The following is a 13,590-nucleotide window of genomic DNA, read 5'->3' on the forward strand; positions in this document are numbered from 1 at the left end:
CGTCTTCATCAACAACCGAACGTGTGACCGAGTACGGAGGTGCTGCCCGTTCGTGGCGCCGGAACCGATCGTGATCAAGATCTTCTACGCGCTTTTGCAAGCGGCAAGTGAACGTATACCGCAGCAACAAGAGCCTCATCTTGTAGGCTTTGGAATCTCTTCAAGGGTGAGACTCGATACCCCCTCGTTGCTACCGTCTTCTAGATTGCATCTTGGCTTGGATTGCGTGTTCGCGGTAGGAAATTTTTTGTTTTCTATGCAACGTTATCCTACACTTTAGTTTTAACAGCAATTTGTGAAAACCCAAAATAACCATCAAGAAAGCAAAAATGAGTATTTTTAGATAACCTTTCTAACATTTGATCAATAAAAGGCAAAGGGTAATGATCTTTCTTAGTAACCTTATTAACTTTCCGATAATCAATGCACATTCTATACCCTACAACTACTCTTTGAGGGATGAGCTCATCATTATCATTAGGCACAACAAGTCATTCCTCCTTTCTTAGGAACACAATGCACAGGACTAACCCATCTACTATCGACAATAGGATATATAATACCAGCTTCAAGGAGTCTTAATACCTCATTTCTTACCACATCCTTCATCTTAGGAATTAGACGACGCCGAGGTTCAACAACAGGCTTCGCATCATCTTCCATATTAATGGCGTGTTGGCAAATAGAGGGAGAAATCCCCTTCAAGTCATCAAGAGTGTAGCCAATAGCACCTCGATGTTTCTTCAAGATTTCCAATAACCTTTCTTCTTCAAACTCTGAAAGCTTAGAACTAATAATAACAGGATATATTTTCTTATCATCAATATGAGCATATTTAAGATTATCAGGCAATGGTTTTAAATCAAAAACAGGATCTTCCTTTGGTGGTGGTGTTGTACCCAGATCTTCTTCGGTAAATCATGCTTAAGAATAGGTTGACGAAGGAAAATTTCATCAAGCTCATCTCTTTCTTCCCTAAAAACTTCACTCTCACTATTCTCCAAATGTTGCTGCAAAGGATTACTAGGAGCAAGAGCAATAGATGCACACTGTTCAACTTTAAAATCACTATTAGGCGAATCAATTTTATAAGGGGTTTTGGTAAATTTAGAGAAGTTAAACTCATAAGATTCACCAGCAAATTTAGTCAAAATTTTCTCTTTCTTGCAATCTATAATAGCTCCACAAGTATTTAGAAAATGTCTACCAAAAATGATAGGACAATATTTACTAGCAGCAGAACCAAGTACCAAAAAGTCACCAGGATATTTAATCTTACCACACAGAACTTCCACATCTCGAATAATACCAATTGGAGAGATAGTTTCTCTATTAGCCAGCCGAATAACCACATCAATATCTTCAAGTTCACAAGAACCAATTTCGTGCATAATCTCCGTGTAAAGCTCATAAGGAATAGCACTAATACTTGCACCAATATCACATAAACCATAATAACAATGATCACCAATTCTGAGAGCATAGGAACACTAGCTTTCCTAGACTTATTAGGATGCGAAACAATATTAGAGGCATCTTCACAGAAAATAATATGACCATCCTCCACATTTTCAGTCACAAGATCTTTAATAATTGCAACAACAGGTTCAACTTTTATTTGTTCTTCAGGTTCTATAGGTTTCTTTTCACTTTTATGAACCACACTATTTATAACAGAGTACTCCTTCATTTTAGCAGGGAAAGGAGTTTTTTCAATATAAGCTTCAGGAATAACATGATCAACAGTTTCAACTACAACACATTTATTTATAGATGAATCAATTTTATCTTTATACGGTTCATGATACTTATCAAAGTTCTTCTTAGGCAATTCATAATGAGAAGCAAAAGCCTTATAAAGATTTGCAAGCAACTTGAGAATCAAGACCATAAGTAGCACTCATATTACGAAATTTATCGAGTATCCATAAAAGCTTCAATGCATTTATAATCATAATTTATACCTGATTCTCTATCCTTGTCGTTCTCCCATCCTTCGAATATTTTCTTGGATACGATTAAGAAGGTCCCTTTTAAACTCTTCCTTGTTGCGTGTAAATGATCCAGAACAAGAAGTATCCAGCAAGGTCTTGTCTTGAAAAGAAAGTCTTGCATAGAAGTTATCAATAATAATATTACCAGGAAGCTCATGAATGGGGCATTTGAGCATTAAAGACTTCAATCTCCCCCAAGCTTGGGCAATACTCTCTCCTTCATGAGGCCAAAAATTATATATGCGATTCCGATCTTTGTGAATCTCACTTGGAGGATAGAACTTAGAATAAAACCGGGGCACAATATCATTCCATTCAAGAGAATCCCCATTATCCAGTAATTTATACCAATGCGCCGCATTACCAGACAACGATACAGAGAATAGTTTCTTCCTAACTTCATCCATAGCAATACCTGCACACTTGAATAAACCGCATAATTCATGTAAGAACAAGTAAATGATCTCCGGGGTGGACAGTTCCATCCCCCGTATAACGGTTATCCACTACACGTTCAATAATTTTCATAGGTATTTTGTATGGTATTTCTTCCTTACTCAGCGCCTCATCCACTACCTTTGCGGTAGTAGTAGATTTCCCAAATAAACACTCAAGAGAAGATCTCTCCATAATGAATTATAGCAGACAGTGGAAATAAAATCAGCACAAACAGTAGAAATTTCCCTTACCAATTCCACTTACCAATAGCGCTTCACTCCCCGGCAACGGCGCCAAAAAATAGTCTTGATGACCCACAAGTATAGGGGGTGTATCGCAGTATCTTCGATAAGTAAGAATGTTGATCCCAACGAGGAGCAGAAGGTGTTGACAAGCAGTTTCGATGAAGGATTCACTGTAAATGCTCACAGACAAGTATTCAGGGGGTTTTGATGTAACGAGATGAATAAAGTACGAGTAAGTAAAGTGCGAGAGTAATAATTGCAGCGAGTGGCCCAATCCTTTTTAGCACAAAGGACAAGCCGGTGTGTTTACTTATAATGACCAAACGTTCTCGAGGACACACGGGATTTTAGTCTAGTGCTTTCGCTACATACGGCTAATTAATCTTCATTGTTTTGATAAGTGTTGTGTGGGTGAACCTATGCTAATGTACCGCCCTTCCTAGGACTAATACATACTTGTGATTATACCCCTTGCAAGCATCCGCAACTACAAGAAAGTAATTAAGATAAATCTAACCACAACCTTAAACTCCGAGGTCCCGCTATCCCTCCTGCATCGATATACCAACGGGGGCTCGGGTTTCGTCACTCCGGCAACCCCGCAATTGGCAAACGAGTACAAGATGCATTCCCCTAGGCCCATAAAGGTGAAGTGTCGTGTAGTCGACGTTCACACGACACCACTAGAAGAATAACACCACAACTTAAATATCATAACATTGAATATTACTCAACCATACTTCACTACTAACATTTAGACTTCACCCATGTCCTCAAGAACTAAACGAACTACTCACGAGACATCATATGGAACTTGATCAGAGGTGATATGATAATGAATAACAATCCGAACATAAACCTTGGTTCAACGGTTTCACTCAATAGCATCAATAACAAGTACAAATCAACACCGGGAGAGTTTCCCCTACCAAATAATCAAGATCAAACCCAAATTGTTACAGCGGTGACGAGGTGCAGCGGTGGAGACGGCGGTGATGATGATGAAGATGATGATGATGGTGATGGAGATGATGTCCAGCTCGATGACGGTGACGATGACGTCAATTTCCCCCTCCGGGAGGGAATTTCCCCGGCAGATCTCAGCCTGCCGGAGAGCTCTTTTCTCTCTGGTGTTCTCCGCCCCGCAGAGGCGGTTGTGGCTCTTTTCGACGTACCCCTGGAGCTTAGGTTTTCGGGACGAAGGCGTACGCGAAGAAAAGGAGGCGAGGGGGGCTGTGGGCCCCCTCCTCACAGGGCGGCACGGCCAGGGCAGGGCCCGCGCCGGCCTGTGAGGGGGGCCCATGGCGCCCCTCCTCAGCTCCCCCTTATGGCTCCCTTCGTCATCTGGAAAAATAGGATTTTTCATATAATTTCCGTCAACTGTTGATCTTCCGAAATATTGCAATCTGACGGTGTTTTTTCCAGCAGAATCCTGGCTCCGGTGCGCGATCCCAAAATAATCATGAAACATGCAAAATAGATGAAATAACATAAGTATCATCTCCAAATATGAAATATATCAATGAATAACAGCAAATTATGATATTGTTATCACCAGAATTTGACCGGATCAGAGGTGGGCCGCGATTGAAGATGGATTTGAAGAATATACATAGAAGAAATACATGAATCGGCCTTGTGTACCAAGTTGGGCTAGTTTGCCCATGTATCTGTACCATAGTAGGATACGTGTCAATTAGAAGATAGAGTTTTACCCGTGCACGGTTTGGTGCACGCCCACATTAGAAAGTCCCCTGGACTATAAATATGTATCTAGGGTTTATGGAATAAACAACAACCAACGTTCAACACAATCAATCTCGGCGCATCGCCAACTCCTTCGTCTCGAGGGTTTCTCCGGTAAGCACCATGCTGCCTAGATCGCATCTTGCGATCTAGGCAAGCATAAGCTTATTACGTTGTTCATGCGTTGCTCGTCGCTGAAGCCTTTTTGATGGCGAGCAACGTAGTTATCTTAGATGTGTTAGGGTTAGCATTGTTCTTAGTATCATATGCTGTCGTAGTGCAACCCTCATGCATCTAGCCGCCCTTACACCTATCTTAGGTGTAGGGGCGGCACCCCGCTTGATCATCGTTTAGTAGATCTGATCCGTTACGGTTGCTCCTTGTTCTTCAAGGATTAGTTTAATATCCGCAATAGTTAGGCCTTACAAAGGGTTGGAGGATCCAGCGGCGTGTAGGGTGTAGTTTGCTAGCCCTAGACGAGATGTTCCGGGATCAACCTCGTGTTGGTTTTTAGGCCCTGTCTAGGATCGGCTTACGATCACCGTACGCGAGCGCGAGGCCCAATCGTGAGTAGGATGATCCGATTATGCGGTGAAAACCCTAAATCGTCGTAGATCGCTTTAACTTTATCTTGATCAAGCAGGACCACCATATATTCGGACACCTTGTACGAATCATGGGTGGATCGGCTCTTTGAGCCGATTCACGAGATAACCCGAGAGCCGATCGAGGCTCGTATTTAACGTTTACGTGTGTGCCCCTGCAGGAAGCTAAGCGAGGCATCATCCAACACCTTCCCGACCTGGTATAGGTCAGGTGGCACGCCCTTGCGGCAGGCATCGGGCGTGTGACCAGAAGGCTTTGCGGGCCGTCGCTCTGAGGGACTGGGGCCAGCCGCAGCCCTGAGTTGTTCCCGGCTCTACGGTGTTGCCAGTCGTTGCTCGACGGTGGGTTTCTGACCGCAACACATTCTGGCACGCCCGGTGGGACACAGGCCTAACGCATCAACGTGACACAGGATGGGACTAGGTTGGTCTCACCTACGGACCCGACCGTGTAGAAAACGCGGCGTCTATGGACAAATGTGGCGATGCCGATCCAGGTGATCGGCCCCAAGGATTTCTGAAGGAACATTGCAAAAACCTTCAGCGAGCAAACAACGTGAAGGCCGATTCCAGCAATCGGCCAAAATTATCCTCACCATCCATTCTGCCTGAATTCAACATCGATCTAATAGGCGATGGGTTTACGTCGGCTGATGAGCTGGAGGAAGTCCACACTGGTCCTGACAGAGCCGACGTTCACAGAGAAGTGCCTTGGCTAATCATAGAACCGATTTCAGTAGTTAGCTGGCAGAATCGGCTCGGGGGGCACCTAGGTGGATAAAACACGAGGATATGAAGAGAAAGTGTCTTCCTAATGCCCAGCAGTTCAAGATAATCTTTGATGATGGGTATTGAAGCATGGGGGCCGATACATAAATCGGCCGTAAAAATTCAAAATTTTTAAGAACAGCCGATGCGTAGACATCGACTTAAGGATAGAAAGCCGATGCATGGCCATCGACTCAAGAGGTACAACTGTTGTAAGCACAATTGTTGTAAGCAGAGGCTCAATGGAGCAAGTTTGAGGGATTATGACCAAGAGCAGCATGGATGGGTCGCATCAAATCCGCCAAAGGAAAGGAGCCGATCTGACCAGCAAGGTGCGAGAAGTGGACTGAAGAAACTCGGGGGTAGCTCGCCCCGATCGGCTGGCTCTGCATGATAGCTCCCTCAGACATAATCAAGCCCAGGTCCATTCAGCTAATTTGCGTATCCTCGTCTTTGTTTCGCCTTGGCTGAGACTCGGGGGGCAGCAGGCCTGGTAGATGCTCTATTGAGGAGCCGATTGGGGTACCATCCGCTGATCCTTCGTTGCAACCTTCTTCGCAAAATGTGAGTGCTCACAGAAGAGGATCGCGGAAACTGGTGGGAGAAATTTAAGGGCTCCTTTGAGGGCTTCACATTGTCCACCAGATCTCGAAATCATCGGTGGAGGAATTGAAGGGTGGATTTGAAAGGGCCGATGCGTTGCTATCGGCTCATTACGCATTGGCTAAAGGGACAAATCGGCAAAATCGAATTGGAAGAGACTTCTTCATTAAACAGGATTTCTTACAAAGAAAAAGCCGATTGCTCAAAGAAGGAAGAACAAAAGAGGGGTCTATTGACCAATCTACTACTGCTAGGCCTACACTAGTAGATCCTAAGCTACGGGCCCTCGCTGCCCTCGTCATCGTCCTCGGAGCTCTCATCGGCACTACTGCCGGTGGGCTCCTCGTCGCTGCTCCCATAGCCCTCTACGGGAACTTCATCCTCCTCTTCATCGTCGCTGCTGTCGTTGTCCCACCACATGCGGAGGTGTTTCGCCGGCGGGTAGCCCTCGAGGGAGTCGTCGTCGTCATTTTCCTCTTCCTCTTCTTCAGAGGAGGGACAGCCGTCCCAGGGGAACTGGTCATCCTCGCTTTCCGATTCCAGTTCCCCGTCGGCGAGGAACTGGAGATCTTCATCCCCACTGGTCACGGACTGGTCATCCTCGGACCAGATGGAGGAGGCGTGGTCTTCCTGGTCCCATTCTTCTAGTGCGCGGATGTCCTCCGGCGTCTCGCGGGAGGAGGAAGACCCATAGGAGAGGCTGGAGGAGGAAGAGGAGGCAGAAGACATGGTGGCGCAGGAGGGTTTTTTGGGTGCTAATGCGAAGGGGATGAAGAAACGAACTGTTTAGAACGGTTAAATAAAAGGGGATATGAGGGAGATTCAATGCCACAGCAGTTCCCGAGGAAGTGGTGCCCAAACGGAAAAATTTCGCAGAAGTGGAAAGGGCAAGGCATCATGATGAGGGATTCTGCGGCGGTTTCTGCTCTGCCACGACATGACCCGACGATAGAAAGCGTGATGATTTTGGAAATGTCATTTCCAAAACCAGGGGGGCATGTGTTATCACCAGAATTTGACCGGATCAGAGGTGGGCCGCGATTGAAGATGGATTTGAAGAATATACATAGAAGAAATACATGAATCGGCCTTGTGTACCAAGTTGGGCTAGTTTGCCCGTGTATCTGTACCATAGTAGGATACGTGTCAATTAGAAGATAGAGTTTTACCCGTGCACGGTTTGGTGCACGCCCACATTAGGAAGTCCCCTGGACTATAAATATGTATCTAGGGTTTATGGAATAAACAACAACCAACGTTCAACACAATCAATCTCGGCGCATCGCCAACTCCTTCGTCTCGAGGGTTTCTCCGGTAAGCACCATGCTGCCTAGATCGCATCTTGCGATCTAGGCAGCATAAGCTTATTACGTTGTTCATGCGTTGCTCGTGCTGAAGCCTTTTTGATGGCGAGCAACGTAGTTATCTTAGATGTGTTAGGGTTAGCATTGTTCTTAGTATCATATGCTGTCGTAGTGCAACCCTCATGCATCTAGCCGCCCTTACACCTATCTTAGGTGTAGGGGCGGCACCCCGCTTGATCATCGTTTAGTAGATCCGATCCGTTACGGTTGCTCCTTGTTCTTCAAGGATTAATTTAATATCCGCAATAGTTAGGCCTTACAAAGGGTTGGAGGATCCAGCGGCGTGTAGGGTGTAGTTTGCTAGCCCTAAACAGGATGTTCCGGGGATCAACCTCGTGTTGGTTTTTAGGCCCCTGTCTAGGATCGGCTTACGATCACCGTACGCGAGCGCGAGGCCCAATCGTGAGTAGGATGATCCGATTATGCGGTGAAAACCCTAAATCGTCGTAGATCGCTTTAACTTTATCTTGATCAAGCGAGACCACCATATATTCGGACACCTTGTACGAATCATGGGTGGATCGGCTCTTTGAGCCGATTCACGAGGATAACTCGAGAGCCGATCGAGGCTCGTATTTAACGTTTACGTGTGTGCCCCGATGACCCACAAGTATAGGGGATCGCAACAGTCTTCGAGGGAAGTATTACCCAATTTATTGATTCGACACAAGGGGAGACAAAGAACACTTGAAAGCCTTAACAACGGAGTTGTCAATTCAGCTGCAGCTGGAAACAGACTTGCTCGCAAGAGTTTATCAGTAGTAACAGTTTTATAGCAGTAGCAGTAGTGAAATAACAGCAGCAGAGTAACAAAGACAGCAGTAGTAATTTTAGTAAACAGCAGGATTAAAATACTGTAGGCACGGGGACGGATGACGGGCGTTGCATGGATGAGAGAAACTCATGTAACAATCATAGCAGGGCATTTGCGAGATAATAATAAAACGGTATCCAAGTACTAATCAATCAATAGGCATGTGTTCCAATTATAGTCGTACGTGCTCGCAATGAGAAACTTGCACAACATCTTTTGTCCTACCAGCCGGTGGCAGCCGGGCCTCAAGGGAAACTACTCGGATATTAAGGTACTCCTTTTAATAGAGTACCGGAGCAAAGCATTAACACTCCGTGAACACATGTGATCCTCACATCGCTACCATTCCCTCCGGTTGTCCCGATTTCGTCACTTCGGGGCCATTGGTTCCGGACAGCGACATGTGTATACAACTTGCAGGTAAGACCATAAACAATGAATATCATGATGAAATAATAACATGTTCAGATCTGAGATCATGGCACTCGGGCCCTAGTGACAAGCATTAAGCATAACAAGTTGCAACAATATCATAAAAGTACCATCTACTGGACACTAGGCACTATGCCCTAACAATCTTATGCTATTACATGACCAATCTCATCCAATCCCTACCATCCCCTTCGGCCTACAAGCGGGGGAATTACTCACACATGGATGGGGGAAACATTGCTGGTTGATCGAGAGGCGTTGGCGGTGATGGCGGTGATGATCTCCTCCAATCCCCGTCCCGGCGGAGTGCCGTAACGGAGACTTCGGCTCCCGCGACGGAGTTTCGCGATGTGGCGGCGTTCTGGAGGGTTTCTGGCGACTTCGACTTCTCTCCGTGCGTTTTTAGGTCGAGGCGAATAAGTAGTCCGAAGGAGGGCGTCGGAGGCCGGCCGAGGGGGCCACACCACAGGGCCGCGCGGGCCCTGTTATCACCAAGATTTGACCGAGTCAGAGGTGGGCCGCAGTTAAGATGGGCTTAAGGAAATATACGTGGAGAATTATATGATTCGGCCTGTTGGGCTTAATTGCCCGTGTATCTGTAACATATTAGATCTATTTTAGTTTAGAGATAGAATCTTAGTCGTGCACGGTTTAGTGCACGCCCACATTAGAAAGTCCCCTGGACTATAAATATGTACCTAGGGTTTATGGAATAAACAACAACTCACGTTCAACCCCAAAACAAACCAATCTCGGCGCATCGCCAACTCCTTCGTCTCGAGGGTTTCTATCAGGTAAGCGACATGTCTGCCTAGATCGCATCTTGCGATCTAGGCAGCACAAGCCCCACGTTGTTCCATGCGTTGCTCGTACCGAAGCGTTTTTGATGGCGAGCAACGTAGTTATCATTAGATGTGTTAGGGTTAGCATTGTTCTTCGTTTAAGCATGCTTACGTAGTGCAACCCTTGCGTATCTAGCCGCCCTCACGCCTATCTCAGGTGTGGGGGCGGCACCCCGCTTGATCATTATTTAGTAGATCTGATCCGTTACGATTGCTCCTTGTTCTACAAGGATTAGTTTAATATCTGCAATAGTTAGGCCTTACAATGGGGGGGAGGATCCAGTGGCACGTAGGGTGGCGTTCGCAAGTCCTAAACGGGATGTTCCTAGGATCAACTTAATGTTGGTTTTCTGGCCTTGTTTAGGATCGGCTTACGAGCACCGTGCGTGGCCGCAAGGCCCAACCTGGGAGTAGGATGATCCGATTATGCGGTGAAAACCCTAAATCGTCGTAGATCTCATTAGCTTCATCTTGATCAAGCAGGACCACCAAGTATTCGTGCACCCCGTACGGATCATGGGTGGATCGGCTCTTTGAGCCGATTCACAGGATAACTCGAGAGCCGATCGAGGCTCGTATTTAACGTTTACATGTATGCCCCGGCAGAAACTAAGCGAGGCACCTTCATCACCTTCCCGACCGGTATAGGTCAGGTGGCACGCCCTTGCACTTCGCAACGCCGCGTGTGACCGAAGAGCATTGCGGGCCGTTGCTCGGAGGGGTCTCAGCCAGCCGCAGCTCTAGGCTCTTCCCGGCTCTACGGTGTTGACAAGGCCGCTGCCCGCCGGTGGGTTTTGGCAGTCAACACATTCTGGCACGCCCGGTGGCGACCCCAGTGACTACCAGTTCTTAATGGAGGCGCCTAAGGAGATCCCTCATGGATACGCGTGCATGTATGTGCCGGATTGTGGTGACTGGGCACTCACAAACCAGGCCACAACATCGGGGACTCCGGCGAAAACAAGAGGAACGTCGGCGACAGAGCAGACGTGGCTAACTAAATACGCCACGCCGACGAAACTCCCGAGCCCAGCTCCCGCAGAGGGCTCGTGAGCTGGAAAAGCAAACATGGCAGGCCAAGTACGCCACCCCGGCAAATCTTCGAGTGCAACTCCTACGGCCAGCACAACGGATCGGATCAGTACCATACCGAGAGACCGGTTCGGCATGATGCCGAAGAGAAGGGCGATCGGCTATTCCAAGCCGTACCCCGACGATTACGAGATGATCCCGCTGCCACCTAAATATCGGCTCCCCGACTTCTCCAAATTCGGTGGATCGGATGGCTCCAGCTCCATCGAGCACATCGCCCGATATTTGGCTCAACTAGGACCGGCTTCGGTGTCGGATCAGCTACGCGTGAGGCTCTTTTCACGGTCCCTCACGGGATCGGCTTTTGGATGGTACACCTCTCTCGCCAGCCGAACTCCATCCAGCCTTGGAAGCAATTGGAAGAACAGTTCCATATGCAATACCATTCGAAGCTTCCGAGTCCGGCATTGCCGATCTAGCACAACTACGTCGAAGCGCGGGGAAACGGTGACAGAGTACATCCGGCGCTTCGAAATCTTAGGAACCGATGTTATTCGGTTCGTATAACCGAAAAGGAAGCGATCGAGTTGGCGATAGCAGTGCCTCGCAACACAGCTCAAGGACATGGCCTCCCAAGCAGATTATCCCTCACCGGCGCACATGGTTCAGAAACTATCGCATATGAACAGCGCCACCCCGACTCGTACCAAGACAAATTCAAGCGTGCGGTAGTTATGGTCGATACGGAGGAAGATGAAGTGCCCGCGGGAGGCCAAGAGATAGCAGATGGCCGAGTGGATTCAGGGGGAACCCCCGTGGCCTCGCAAATGGGTAAAGCCACCGGGGCCGCCCAGGGGATTTGATTTTGACGCAACCAAGACCGAACAAATCTTCGACCTCCTCGCTCAAGGAGAAACAGCTTGACGATTCCCGAAGGTCTTAAGTTCCCCACTGGCGAAGGAGCTAAACGGAAAGCCATACCGCAAATTCCACAACTCGCTTTCCCATGCCACCAACGACCGCCGGGTGTGGCGTCGGCACATCCAAGCGGCGATAGAGAAGGGGCGGCTAATTTTCAACCAAGTACGCCATGAAGGTCGACACCCAACCCTTCCCCGCCGTTAACATGGTAGAAATCATCTACCCCGAAGGTTGCCGACCAGGTCCCTCGTTCAGCATCAACATGGTAGGACCCGGAAACCACTCGGCAAAGATGGAGATGAGGGCAGCTGCTCTCATAGCAAGGATACAGAGGAGGCCGCTCCACGCGATCGGCTCGTCATGATGGCAAGCGCTATGTCACAGAGGGAGAGGTGAAGAATATAAGATATCAGCCGACCCTCTCTCGATCACCTCCTCAACAAATATGTGAGTCGGCATGACCAACGCCGACGGTCCAATTACGATGATAGAGGAGATCGTCCGGCTAGAGAAGCCGAAGATATCGTCGGCAGGATCGCGATGAGGAGGAGCACGAGCGCCGTGCCACGGAAGCATCAAGGGAGCAAGACGACAACGCCAGTGCATTGGGACTGCCCCTTCTTCGTACACTCGCTGGGATTCAGGAATGAGCCGATTGCCCACAATCGGCAATTGCCTGCAATGCAATCGAAAAAGAAGGAGGCAGCCAACGTGTCCGTGTTCGAGCGCCTAGGGCCTCTCCCGCCACAAAGCAAACGCGGCTGAGTCACCTCGTTGGGCAGATCTTGAGGATTCGAAGACGAGGTAGAAGTGGAAGAAGATAGGTACCACCGGCCAAGGTGGTGCCCCGACGGACTCAGCCGTTCCCAAAAGCGCGAGGTTCGAGCGATTGCGCGGCCCGGAGGAAGCCGAAAGGTTATACCTGCATACGCCGAGGAAGGCACGACCTGATCCGGCTGCAAAGGTTCAGCGAACCCCGGATGAAGAGGGTCGTCCACGGAAAATGGAGTGGCGCCCTAAACGGAGGAAAGCCGATGATGAGACATCGGCCGGCACAAACATGGTACTCGTCTTGCCGACGGAGCGTAGCACTCCACGACTCTACGGAGCACTCAAGGTGGACGACAGCAAGCGCATCAAGTCAGAGGTTGGGTTGGTTTCATCCAGCCTGACCAAGTAGCAAGATCAAACCAATGAGCAAACCAGGAGAGGCTGATCCTTGTGATCGGCCCCAAAAAAAATTTTTACGAAGGGAACTTACAAAACCTTCAACAAGCAAGCAGCGTGGAGGCCGATTCCAGCAATCGGCCAAAGTTATCCTCACCCACCATTCTGCCTGGGTTCAACATGTTATCCGACACGAGCCGATACCATCAATTCTCTTGACAGAATCGGCTCGGGGGGGCACCCAGGTAGATAAAATACGAGAATATGCAACGGAAGCCTCTCATCTTCTGTTGATGGGTATTGGAATATGGGGGCCGATGCACAGATCGGCCGTAAAAAAAAAGAATGAAAATTCGAAGATTTTCAAGCACAGCCGATGCAGCAGACATCGACTTCAGAATCAAGAAACAGCCGATGCGTAGCCATCGACTCTAGTTGTGCGATGATTATCAAGCCTTCACCAAATCCAGGATTTTCAATCTGTGGGGCTAGTGCAGCTGAAACGGAAGATTATCGGCTGTCGGAGGAAGAAAGAGGATCGGCTGTGGCACATTCTCTCTGACATTTTCGCCTCGAGTAAGAGCTCGGGGGGCAGCACACCTGGAAGGCTTTCGGCTTA

This window comes from Lolium rigidum, chromosome 1 (genome assembly GCF_022539505.1).
Source record: "Lolium rigidum isolate FL_2022 chromosome 1, APGP_CSIRO_Lrig_0.1, whole genome shotgun sequence".
NCBI classification, from domain to species: Eukaryota; Viridiplantae; Streptophyta; class Magnoliopsida; order Poales; family Poaceae; genus Lolium; species Lolium rigidum.